This window comes from Ovis aries, chromosome 20, assembly GCF_016772045.2.
Source record: "Ovis aries strain OAR_USU_Benz2616 breed Rambouillet chromosome 20, ARS-UI_Ramb_v3.0, whole genome shotgun sequence".
NCBI lineage: Eukaryota > Metazoa > Chordata > Mammalia > Artiodactyla > Bovidae > Ovis > Ovis aries.
Window position 1 is genome coordinate 37,417,040 of NC_056073.1, and position 11,313 is coordinate 37,428,352.

General features: G+C 42.0%; 1 long non-coding RNA gene across 1 annotated transcript in view; it reads left to right on the forward strand.

Annotated features, from left to right (window-relative positions):
- The window catches only part of LOC132658310 (uncharacterized), a 33,653-nt gene extending 23,264 nt beyond the window's left edge, over positions 1-10,389 (forward strand). The window contains exon 2 of the long non-coding RNA XR_009597743.1: positions 1,550-10,389. This is a non-coding gene — a long non-coding RNA (uncharacterized LOC132658310). The remainder of the gene's footprint in view (positions 1-1,549) is intronic.
- The last annotated feature ends 924 nt before the right edge of the window (positions 10,390-11,313 follow it).

Here is an 11,313-nt window from a genome sequence, read left to right on the forward strand (position 1 = left end):
TCAACAAGATTTTCTTCTAGAAGTTAAATAATTTTAGGTTTTATATTTGAATGTATAGTCCATGTTTTAAACAATTTTTTGATGTGATGTGAGCCATGTCAAGTTTTCCTTTTTTGCATATGAATATCTGATTTTTTTCTTGCACTAGTTTTGATAAAGAAACAAAACAAAAAACCAAATGGTCATAGATATGTGAGTCTGTTTCTGGATTCTTTGTTCCATCTATTTAATTTTTTATGTTGATACACTGTCGTACTTACTTACTATAGCTTTTAAATAAACTTGAAATCAGTTCATGTTAGTCCTATAACCTTGGTGTTTTTCAAAGTCGTTTTGGTTATTCTAGGTCCTTGGTATTTTCATGAGAATTTTAGAAGCAGTTTTTGAATTTTGTCAAAAAGGATTTTTATCCAAATTATATGAGGAACTCTCAATATGTGATATATATTTTTAACATGGGGTGGGGGTGAGGCACCACTTTTTCAAGCTTATCTTTTATTCCTTTAGCATTTCTGTCCAATGCAACTCCAGGTTGTTTGTACAAATAAAGATACCCATTTAAGCTAGGGGTCCTAGACTATTTCAGATAATTCTTAAAGTGAGCACTCTTTCGAAGCTCAGTCCTAGATCCTGAAAGCAATGGGGCATGTCAGGCCATAGGCAATCAGGATCCCAGGGCGTCATGTTAATGATAGGATGGGTCTTTTTGAGCACATGCCAGATCTAGACTCTGCTCACCGTTGCTGCAATCGTAAGTCAAAGGATTCTTTCTTGCACGTGATGTACCAAGAACTGCAGTTCTTGTAGCCACCACTTGAATCTACCCAGAGCATTCAGAATCAGCCTGGAGTATGTACAACAGTGAGCGTTACAATGTCCTGGCCCTAACGGCTACAGCTGTGGGCGCTGTGCTGTGTTATATCTGTCCATGAGGATCCTCCAGGCTAGAAAACAGGAGTGGGTTGCTATGCACTCCTCCAGGGGATCTCCCCAACCCAGCGATCGAACCCAGGTCTCCCGCATTGCAGGTGGATTCATTACCGTCTGAGGCACCAGGGAAACCCTCATTAAAGTGAACCTTTTGTTCCTCATTACAGAGATATTGTTCCAGAACTTGGATCCATTTTTCAATCCATCTTGTTTAGTGCTTCTCTCTTGTTGAATTCTTTCCCTACAGTTAGAAGCTACCAGTTTATTGAGATTTTATGCTGTACTCTTTTTAAAATGCTTATTTTCAGGCATGTATCATATTGGTGGATCAGACCTTGACAATTACAAGGCATTTAAATGATTAGATTCTGATTGTCAAAATTCAAGCCCTTGAAATAGAATGCCTGAGCTAATGCATTCCACACGCCAGCATCTCATTTGCTGATCAATGCATTCATCAGAATCAGTGATGAGCACGTACTGTATACTTGTCAAAGTAAGCTTATTAAAAATACAGTAATTCTAATTAAAATCTTATATTGATTTGTCATTTGTTTTATTGACAGAAAACTTTACACCTGCCCTCAAATATTCACATCAAAAAATATCTGTTTTTCAGACAGATTGAAGTTCAGTGATGAATACAATTCCTCATTGAGAGGATACTGGCTCATCAGCATGCTCCAATGGCATGCCTCACGTTCAGAAGAACAAAGATGAGAGCAGCTATGGAAAGCAATTGATATTCCTGCCCAGGTTGGAGTTGATGTGCAAATGGATAAACACAATGTTACCATTCTGAGGAAGCTATATGGAATCACACCAGCAGGGGTTTGATACTGAATTTCCTTCTGTTTTTAGCTCTGTTGTCATTTCAGAAGCTGAGAAACCAAGAATCTCCTAGAGATGTATTAAGGGATTCCAACCCCCAACAGAGAACTATGCAACAATTAGCAATCACAGAAAAAGTAAACAATAAAGCATGTAACAATACAAGGGGGGGGGTATTACAAAATGGATTTATAAATGTGGGGTGGTATTAGTTTAGTATGACTTTGTTACTCACTATTATTAACATAGTGCTTACGGACCTTTTTAGATAGTGTATAAAATGAACTAGTCTAGAGCTAAATAGCTAATAGTTTCTGTTTTTAATTAAGCTCTGTCTTAATATCTCCCCAGGGGTCTAATACACTGGAATCCATTTTTGAGGGGAGAGAGGAGCTTAAGGCTACTTCTAAGGGGCCCTCATTAAAATTTAAGCACAGAAAAATCCCTCCTTTTTGTAGCTCTACTTTTTGGCAAAATCTCTGCATTGGGTATTTGAGTAGCTGGAGGACAATCAAGAGTGCGTAAATTTAAGAGATTCAAGACTTTATTTTACCAATAGTGATGGATCTATCGGATCCCACCTCCTCTCCTAATGAGTGGTCCTCCTTCCTTCCTTCAGGGCCCCACCACCTGTCCTTCAGGGGGAGGCAATCAGCCTCCTTGTCTTTAGGACCAATCCCAGCTTTAGAAGGGCAGAATCCCATTAGTTTAAAGTTGACAAATAGTTGCTGTTAGTCTCACTCTGCGAAGGCAATGGCACCCCACTCCAATACTCTTGCCTGGAAAATCCCATGAATGGAGGAGCCTGGTGGGCTGCAGTCCATGGAGTCGCTGGGAGTCAGATACGACTGAGCGACTTCATTTTCACTTTTCACTTTCATGCATTGGAGAAGGAAATGGCAACCCACTCCAGTGTTCTTGCCTGGAGAATCCCAGGGACAGGGGAGCCTGTTGGGCTGCCATCTATGGGGTCGCACAGAGTCAGACACGACTGAAGCGACTTAGCAGCAGCAGCAGCAGCAGCAGCAGCAGCAGCAGCAGCAGCAGCAGCAGCAGTCTCTGACCCAGAACCCAATTGAGGACATGGATTTCCGGTTAGCTCCGGGGGCTCAAGACCCACTTTGCTAATAATCCCTATTATCTCTAACCATAAAGAGATGCTTCCCAGGTGATTCCTTGGTAACGTATCTGACTGCAGTGAAGGAGACTCAGGAGATGTGGGTTCGATCCCTGGGTCAGGAAGATCCCCTAGAGGAGGAAATGGCAACCCACTCCAGTATTTTTGCCTGGAGAAATCCATGGACAGAGGAGCCTGGCGGGCTACAGTCCATGGGGTCACAGAGAGCTGGACTGAGCACACACATGCGCTATGTGAGTGTGTCTGACATAAAGAGATGGGTCCTGGGAGCTCTACTATCCAGAGGCAGAACACTATCGTATGGAAAGGCAGGCATAAGACAGCAAGAGAAGAGCATAGTAGTTCCCCTGCACTGCTCACGGGCCCTTATCCACAGGTATCATGTGTCCAGCATGTCTTCAACCCGAGGGAATGTGTTTATTCCAGGCCCTGGCTTCGAGTTGGCATACTCATTTTGTAGGTAGTCAAATTGCTCATCTAACTGGTTTTCCATCTTGTGCTCATTCCTGTAAATTATATTGTGTGGCCATCGGAACAAAAACCCATATAGGACTTTGTTCTGGTCCCCGTGGATCTGACTTGTAGCTTTTTGTCTTATTCTGTTGGAGTAAACAAAATGAAATTTGGTTTACTTACATCAGGAAATAAATGCTGGTAATTAGATGGTTGGTTAATGGTGGTCTGTTCACTAGCTGAGACGCTTCAACCAGGAATGATTTTTTTTTAAAGAGATTGATCTCAATTTAGGAAATAGTGCCCACGCCTCTGCCGTGATTTTAAATTAGCCACGGCGGTGTGAAAATTCACAAGGTTGAAAGGCTTCTCAAAGGAAGAAAGCAGGGAGTGGTGGAGGAGTGAGACAAAATTTGCTTGGTGAGTCTTTCCTTGTATTAGGAAAGAAACATCTTTAAGTAGCTTGTCCAGTTCCTTTGTGTTTGTGTATGTGAGAAGCTCTTGTAGTTTTCTTAAGCTCAGTGCCCTGATCAGAATCTCATGGGCACTCGGCCCATGCCCAACCTTGGCTTAAAGGAGGCTAGAAAGCTGCTATCCTGATTTTTGTCTTTATAGTGGGATGCAAGCAAGACAAGAAAAGTGAGTTGGGAATGGCTGTTGTGTCTGCCCCAAGTGATCTTCTCATTTTTCTGTTTATTCAAGACAAGCCCACTGAACTTTTAATCTTTAGTTCTTCATCTTTTTGCTCTCTTATGCTCTTGGTTGTGTTTTTCTCTGCATACATTTTGTTCCTCAGTATTTCTGCATCACCTATGGGATAAAGCCCCAGTTCCACCTCATAGCACCTGAGATCCCTTGCGCCTGGCCTCTGCCCTTCACTTCAGCTACCTCTACTTCTGTTTCCTTGAAGACGCCACTATTGTACTATGTGGAGTCTCTTTGTTGTTGTCATTTAATCGCAAAGTTGTGTCCCAAATCTTTGTGACCCCATGAACTGTAGCCTGCCAGGCTCCTCTTTCCATAGGGTTTTCCCAGGCAAGAATATTGGGATAAGTTGCCATTTCCTTCTCCAGGCTTCCCTGGTAGTTCAGACGGTAAATATCTGTCTGCAGTGCAAGAGACCTAGGTTTGATCCCTGAGTCAGGAAGATCCCCTGGAGAAGGGAATGACTACCCACTCCAGTTTTCTTGCCTGGAGAATCCCATGGACAGAGGAGCCTGGTGGGCTGCAATCCATATGGGTCATAAAGTGTCGAACACGACTAAGCAGCTAGTACTTTTGTGCTCTCCAAGGGATCTTCCCAATCGAGGGATCCAACTCTTGTCTCTTGTGCCTCCAACATTGGCAGACAGATTCTTTACCACTGTACCACCTAGGAAGACCTGTGGATTCTCTTGAAAGTGAAAGTGAAAGTCGCTCAGTCATGTCCAACACCTTGCAACCCTATGGACTTATACAGTCCGTGGAATTCTCCAGGCCAGAATACTAGAGTGGGTAGCCTTTCCCTTCTTCAGGGGATCTTCCCAACCTAGGGATTGAACCCAGGTCTTCTGCACTGCGGGTAGATTCTTTGCCAGCTGAGCCACAAGTGGATCCTCTTACTGTTTGCTAAAAGTGGCATACTGCCTTCAGGCCCATGTTGTCTCAAATACGTAACATTTACCCATGAATCAAGACCACCTCAATCAATCTCTCTTCTGGGAAGCTTTCCAAAGGCCGTCCTTCTGATTAGTATTGACCTTGCTATGTCGTAATGGTTTTCTCACATTCCTGCCCTCAAGGATTCCTTGGTCTAGTGGGACAACAGGACTTGGGAACAGTGCCTGGCGCAGAGTAAGCATGTAAAAATGTGCCGTGAAGGAGACTGAAAGCTTGAGGAAAAGAACTTTTAGCTTTTTCTTGTCTTCCCCCACAACAGCCTAATGTGATTAATAAATTAATAACCCAAGATAAGTTGTTAGGACAAACCAATTTGACTGGTTGATTGAGCAAATAAGCAGAAAACATTTTTAACCTTATAATGTCAATTTAGATTAATACTGATTTAAGCCCATCATTTTGTAGATTATATATGTTACCAACTGAACCTAGTAACAATTTTCCCATCTTCTCTCCCAAGTATGTGCTCATACATGTTTGTGTGACTTTATTATCTTTATTTTTCTTTCTTTACTTCTCATTTCCCCACCATGAGTAGGGCAGTTCCACTTCCCTCCTTGTTTGTCTCTTCACATCTGATTAATGTTATCACCAGGTATAAGACTCATCTCTGCCTCAGTGGAGCAGGGGCAGTCTTTGTATCAAAAGCTAGGATAAATCTAAGTATTCTCACATGAAAGTCGCTTAACATTCACAGCGCTGACCTCTGGTAAGCAGATTTTGTGTGCAATGCCACAATGCCATGAAGTGTGATTCATCCAGGGATGAAGAATCATTTTTTCCCCCCACAGTAAATAACCTGAAGACTACTTAGTTCCCTTACAGACTTTTCATTCTATTAGAAAATAACACTGATGATTCATATCACTTAATCCATATTAATATAGATCTCAGAAAATTCTCTGATATGTTTTACCCTTTACGACAGAAGAGACCGACCATCATGTAAAACTGGTGAGTTGGCTGGCTTGTTGGAGGCTAAGAGTCTTTTCCGTATAAGAAGGACCACCTTGGGACTTCCCTGGTGGTCCAGTGGTTGAGACTCCAAGCTTCCAGTGCAGGCGGTGCAGGTTCAACCCCTGGTCAGGGAACTAAGATCCACCAGCTTCATGGTCAAAAAAAAATAATAATAAAATAGATAAAAAGCACCTTGTGCTGGTTCTGAGGCTCTTAAAAAAAAAGACAATACCATTCAAGAAGGGCCACCTAAATCCTGGGAGAAATAAAATTTTTTTTAAAATTTTATCTTTATATACGTCTTTATTTTTATTGTGATATAACTGACATATAACTTTGTATTGGTTTTAGGTGTACAACATAATGATTTGATATATGCATATGACATTGACATTGACATTGAAGTCGCTCAGTCATGTCCACCTCTTTGCGACCCCATGGACTGTAGCCTACCAGGCTCCTCCATCCATGGAATTTTCCAGGCAAGAATACTGGACTGGGTTGCCATACTGAGAACCAAAAGCTTTGTAGCTCAGTTGGTAAAGAATCTGCGTGCAATGCAGGAGACCAAGTTTGACCCCTCAGTTGGGAAGTTCCACTGGAGAAGGAAGTGGCAACCCACTCCAGCATTCTCGCCTGGAGAATCCCATGGACAGAGAAGCCTGGCAGGCTACCATCCATAGGGTCGCAAAGGGTCAGACGTGACTGAAGTGACTGAATACATACATGTATCTCGAAATGATTACCACAATAAGTTTAGTTACCATCCATCACCACACGGTTACGTTTATTTTTGGGTGAAGAAAACTTAAGATCTATTCCCTCTTAAACTTGCAAACATATGATATTGTTAACTACAGTGACCATGCTCTGCATTGTATCCCATCTTATAACTCGAAATTTATACATTTTGATCACCTTTAGCTTTTCACACAGTCTCGTCTTTATTTTTATATTCATAATATTTGTATACTTTTATATTTGAGCATCTTGGAAATATGAGCCAGTGAAATGGCACTCACTTAGGCAGGACCTTATTAGATAATCAAAACAGCAACCAAAAGACCTCTTCTGCCAGTTGATTTACTTTGGGCCACTTACAGAGCAAAATTGGGAAACAGGTGAAGTTTTACTATCCGTATTCCTTCAGTAAACCCTTATTTAGTGGTCACTGGGGAAAAAAAAACCACATCCTCCGGGAATTAGTCAGATATGGGATTGACGCCATATATTGGTTGCATGACTTTGGGGAAGTTGTTTCGCTGTTTAAAACCTTGGTTCTTACATCTTAAAAAAGGACTGGTAATCCTTATCTCAAGGGCTGTGTGGCTGGGGCACTCAAAGGTAAATGCTCAATAAATGCTAGCTATTGCTGCTGGTATTATTACTACTGTTACTGGCTCTAACGGGCCTTAAGAAATACGTGGGATAAGTCACAGTCCTTCCTCCAAGGAGTTTTTATGTTTTATTTGGGAGGAGATCGTAAACAACTAATTATACCACGAGACAGCATAATTTTAGGGCAGTAATAAAGGTATAAACAAAATGGTACAAGATTAGAAAATGGGTAAATTTGGACCTCATGGAGACATCAGAAAAAAGCTCTGTGACTAGGACGCATCTGTGTCGAGCCTTTGGAAATGAGCAGGCTCTTAGGAGAGAGAGGGGAAAGGGACGTTTCCATCACCCCAGTCTGCTCTTCCTTCAACCTGTGTGATTATGAGGGTTTCTACCACATTCCTCCTCCCTGTTGTACCTAGTACCTGCCTCGGAAAATAATACAATATTATTATCTGAGGAGAAATACTCTCATTATTGTATTTGCATGTAACCCTTGTGTGGAAGATATATGGATGGTAGTATGGTTATAAGGTAGTATTGTTTTATTCTCTGTTTGTAAAGATCAAAGACCTATTGGATTTCAGTGAGAACCAGTCACCTTGAAAGCAATATCTCAGGCTGGACAGCCAGAAACCAGAGAGTCAGCTCCAGAGAGGCACTGAGGGATGATGCTCTTTTTACCCATGCACTTAACCAGATACCAGAGAGGTGGTTCCCTTTGGAAGGTGTGAACATTTCTCCTACAGAGTAGACTGGGCATGGGAATGGGGAATTAGCATGCTCAAGCAGCTTAACCAAGAAGTTGTGGGCATCCTTTGGGCTCCGTGTAATCCAGGTATATGCACCTAAGTTCATGCACATCTGAGTCTGGAGTCCAGCTCTGCCATTCACCAAAAGCGGGTCTTGGGCAAGTTACTAAATCTCTCTGCATCTTGTTGTACCACTCGTGTGCATGCGTGCATTCTCAGCCCCTCAGCTGTGTCTACTCTTTGTGACCCCATGGACTGTAGCCTGCCAGGCTCCTGCATCCATGGCATTCTCCAGGCAAGAACACTGGAGTGGGTTGCCATTCCCTTCTCCAGGGGATCTTCTTGACCCGTGAGACCAAACCCGTGTCTCTTGCGTCTCCTGCATTGGCAGGTGGGTTCATTACCGCTACACCATCTGGGAAGCCTACCACTTATAAAGTGTGAAAACCAAAATCTCCCTTATACGATTGATGTGAAAATGAAATGAAATAGTTCCTAGGCATGGAAACATTCTAGACAAAAGACCCTAGAATATTAGTTCTTTTTCTTCCTTCCATTTCTTGTTTCCTCCAGGTCCCCTGCCCCTGCCAGCACTGAACTTTAATACAAAGTAAAGACTGGAGTATTTTAGTCAGTATCAGCTGTGCTAAGAGACACTGAGAAAAGTGGCTTTAGTCATGTGCTTTAGAATATCAAAGGGGAGCTCAGTGTTCCTGGGGATCAGCAGCGGGGGAAACCCTGGTAAAGGGTGTGGTGAAGGAGATGAACACCCTGAGAGACCTACCTTTTTCATGAGGACGTTGTTCGTCCAGTGCTGAGTTTTAATGGGTCTGCATTGTAAAAAGGGAGAAGGTACCTCCTCTACAGATATTCATCCCTTAATATAAAAACGAGTAAACGCACAACTTATTCCTAGTGGCATTTTGCTTTTTGTTTTTCTTGTTTTGTTTTTTAGCAAAGAGGTGAATTTATTTGAGAAATAAGAGACATTCTCTGGTACCTAAGTACACAGGGACAAAATCAGGGATGGATATGTCAAGATCAAGGATACTTTCTGCAATGACCTTTTTCTCTACTATTTTTTAAAAAACTTTACAGAGTATAGTTGATTTATAATGTTGTATTAATTTCTGCTGTACAGCAAAGTGAATCAGCTATGAATACATGTATCCCTCCTTTTTTTGCATTTCCTTCCCATTTAGGTCACCACAGAGCAGTGGGTAGAGTTCCCTGTGCTATACAGTAGGTTCTCATTAGTTACCTGTTTTATGCATAGTAGTGAATATATGTCAATCTTAGTGGAATTTTGCAACAAAAATTCTTGCCCCATGTGAAAGGAATCTGGGGAGTTCTTAGGCAGTTTGGGGAAATTTCAGGGAGGCGACGACGAAGACAGGCTTCAGTGATGGGAACATTCACTCTACTTAGAAATTAGACACTAATTTCTAATGAGTCACTCGACTTAGAAATTAGACATTTACTTGACCTAACTATAAGTGGTTCTACCATGGTGGGGCAGAAGACCAGAAATTCCAGTATTTAAATTGCTCAGCCTCATATGATGAGCCACGATAAATGATATACACTAGCTAGTTTGAATGTCTTCTTACAGCCCGGTCCTATAGTACCCTAACCTGACATCATCATCTCTCAGTATTCTTCTTTCCTTGGCTCTGCAAATGCAAAGTGAAAAAGAGGAATGAGGCAAAAATGCTATTCAGCACAAATACATGAAGTTGAAGTGGCTTTTTGTCCAAATTTTCCAGAGCATTTTCTCCATTCTCTGTCTTTTTAGCCCAGTGGAGAAAAGCTGTTGCCCTAATGGGGAAATGAGGAATCAATAAGGCTGAGCACCAAAGAATTGATGCTTTTGAACTGTGGTGTTGGAGAAGACTCTTGAGAGTCCCTTGGACTGCAAGGAGATTCAACCAGTCCATTCTGAAGGAGATCAGCCCTGGGATTTCTTTGGAAGGAATGATACTAAAGCTGAAGCTCCGGTACTTTGGCCGCCTCATGCGGAGAGTTGACTCATTGGAAAAGACTGATGCTGGGAGGGATTGGGGGCAGGAGGAGAAGGGGATGACAGAGGATGAGATGGCTGGATGGCATCACCAACTCAATGGATGTGAATCTGAGTGAACTCCGGGAGTTGGTGATGGACAGAGAGGCCTGGCGTGCTGCAATTCATGGGGTGGCAAAGAGTCGGACACGACTGAAGACTGAACTGAACTGCACTGAATCCTGATTTGGAACCTTGGAATGTAAAAATCACAGATCTTTAGGGAGGAAAGCTGTGTTAAAATCCAACTTTTATTTGACACATGAATAGTATGTCTTAGTTTCATGTATGTGATGTTCATCTTGCATGTAATCATTCTAAGTGCGCCCATAATCATTCTAAATAACTAGATCTAGATGGCCTGCAAATGTTTGAAAGGGGAGCCCTTCTAACTCCCTAAATGGTACCAGTGGATGTGTGATGAAGCGAATGGGTTAGGCTTAGGAGGCCAACTGATTTGCAGTGATGCATGGGTTATTGTCAACATGAAGATAATCAGCAGTACTGAGTGTACCTGAGTCTTAATCTCATCTCACTAATGACGCTGGTGAGACAGATACAAGGATGGTATTGAGAGAAGAGTGACCTGAGACAAATATTAGTGGTGCTGTCCACAGCTCATTGTCTGTGAAAGCACTGACTTTACTCAACTTGACAATAATGTCAGTAGAATTCTAGTCTCTCAGAATCAGCATTAAGGATATCTTCCTCATGGTTGGAAGTCTTCAGCTGGAATTTAGCTAAAAGCTGGAGGCTTTTCTGAGGTAGATACAATGACATTTTCAAGCCTGTGGTTGATGGCAGTCACTGCACGTCGGACTCCAGGTGGCTGAACCAGTGTCATAAATGACGTCATCATCACCTCTATGTTCCGAGCCATGCTACTCATGTTGGGCCGCTGAGTGTTCATTTTTGAATTCATTGTTCCCTTTGCCTTTCCTTGCTTTTAGAAGGCATGTGTATGGATTGTCAAAATCTTTCTCATTCTGTCATTCATTCTATTTCATTATCAAGTCTATTGGAAACAAATATATGCCATTGGTATTTTGACCAAAACAACTGGTTCCACATCTTGAGAGTTAGTTCAATCTTTTATGCAGGAGAAGATGGAGGCTGAGTGAGTGGGTAACCCCATGTAATGAGAAATGTATATGTAATCAGACGTGCATCTCACAAACAACAACAACAAAAAAATT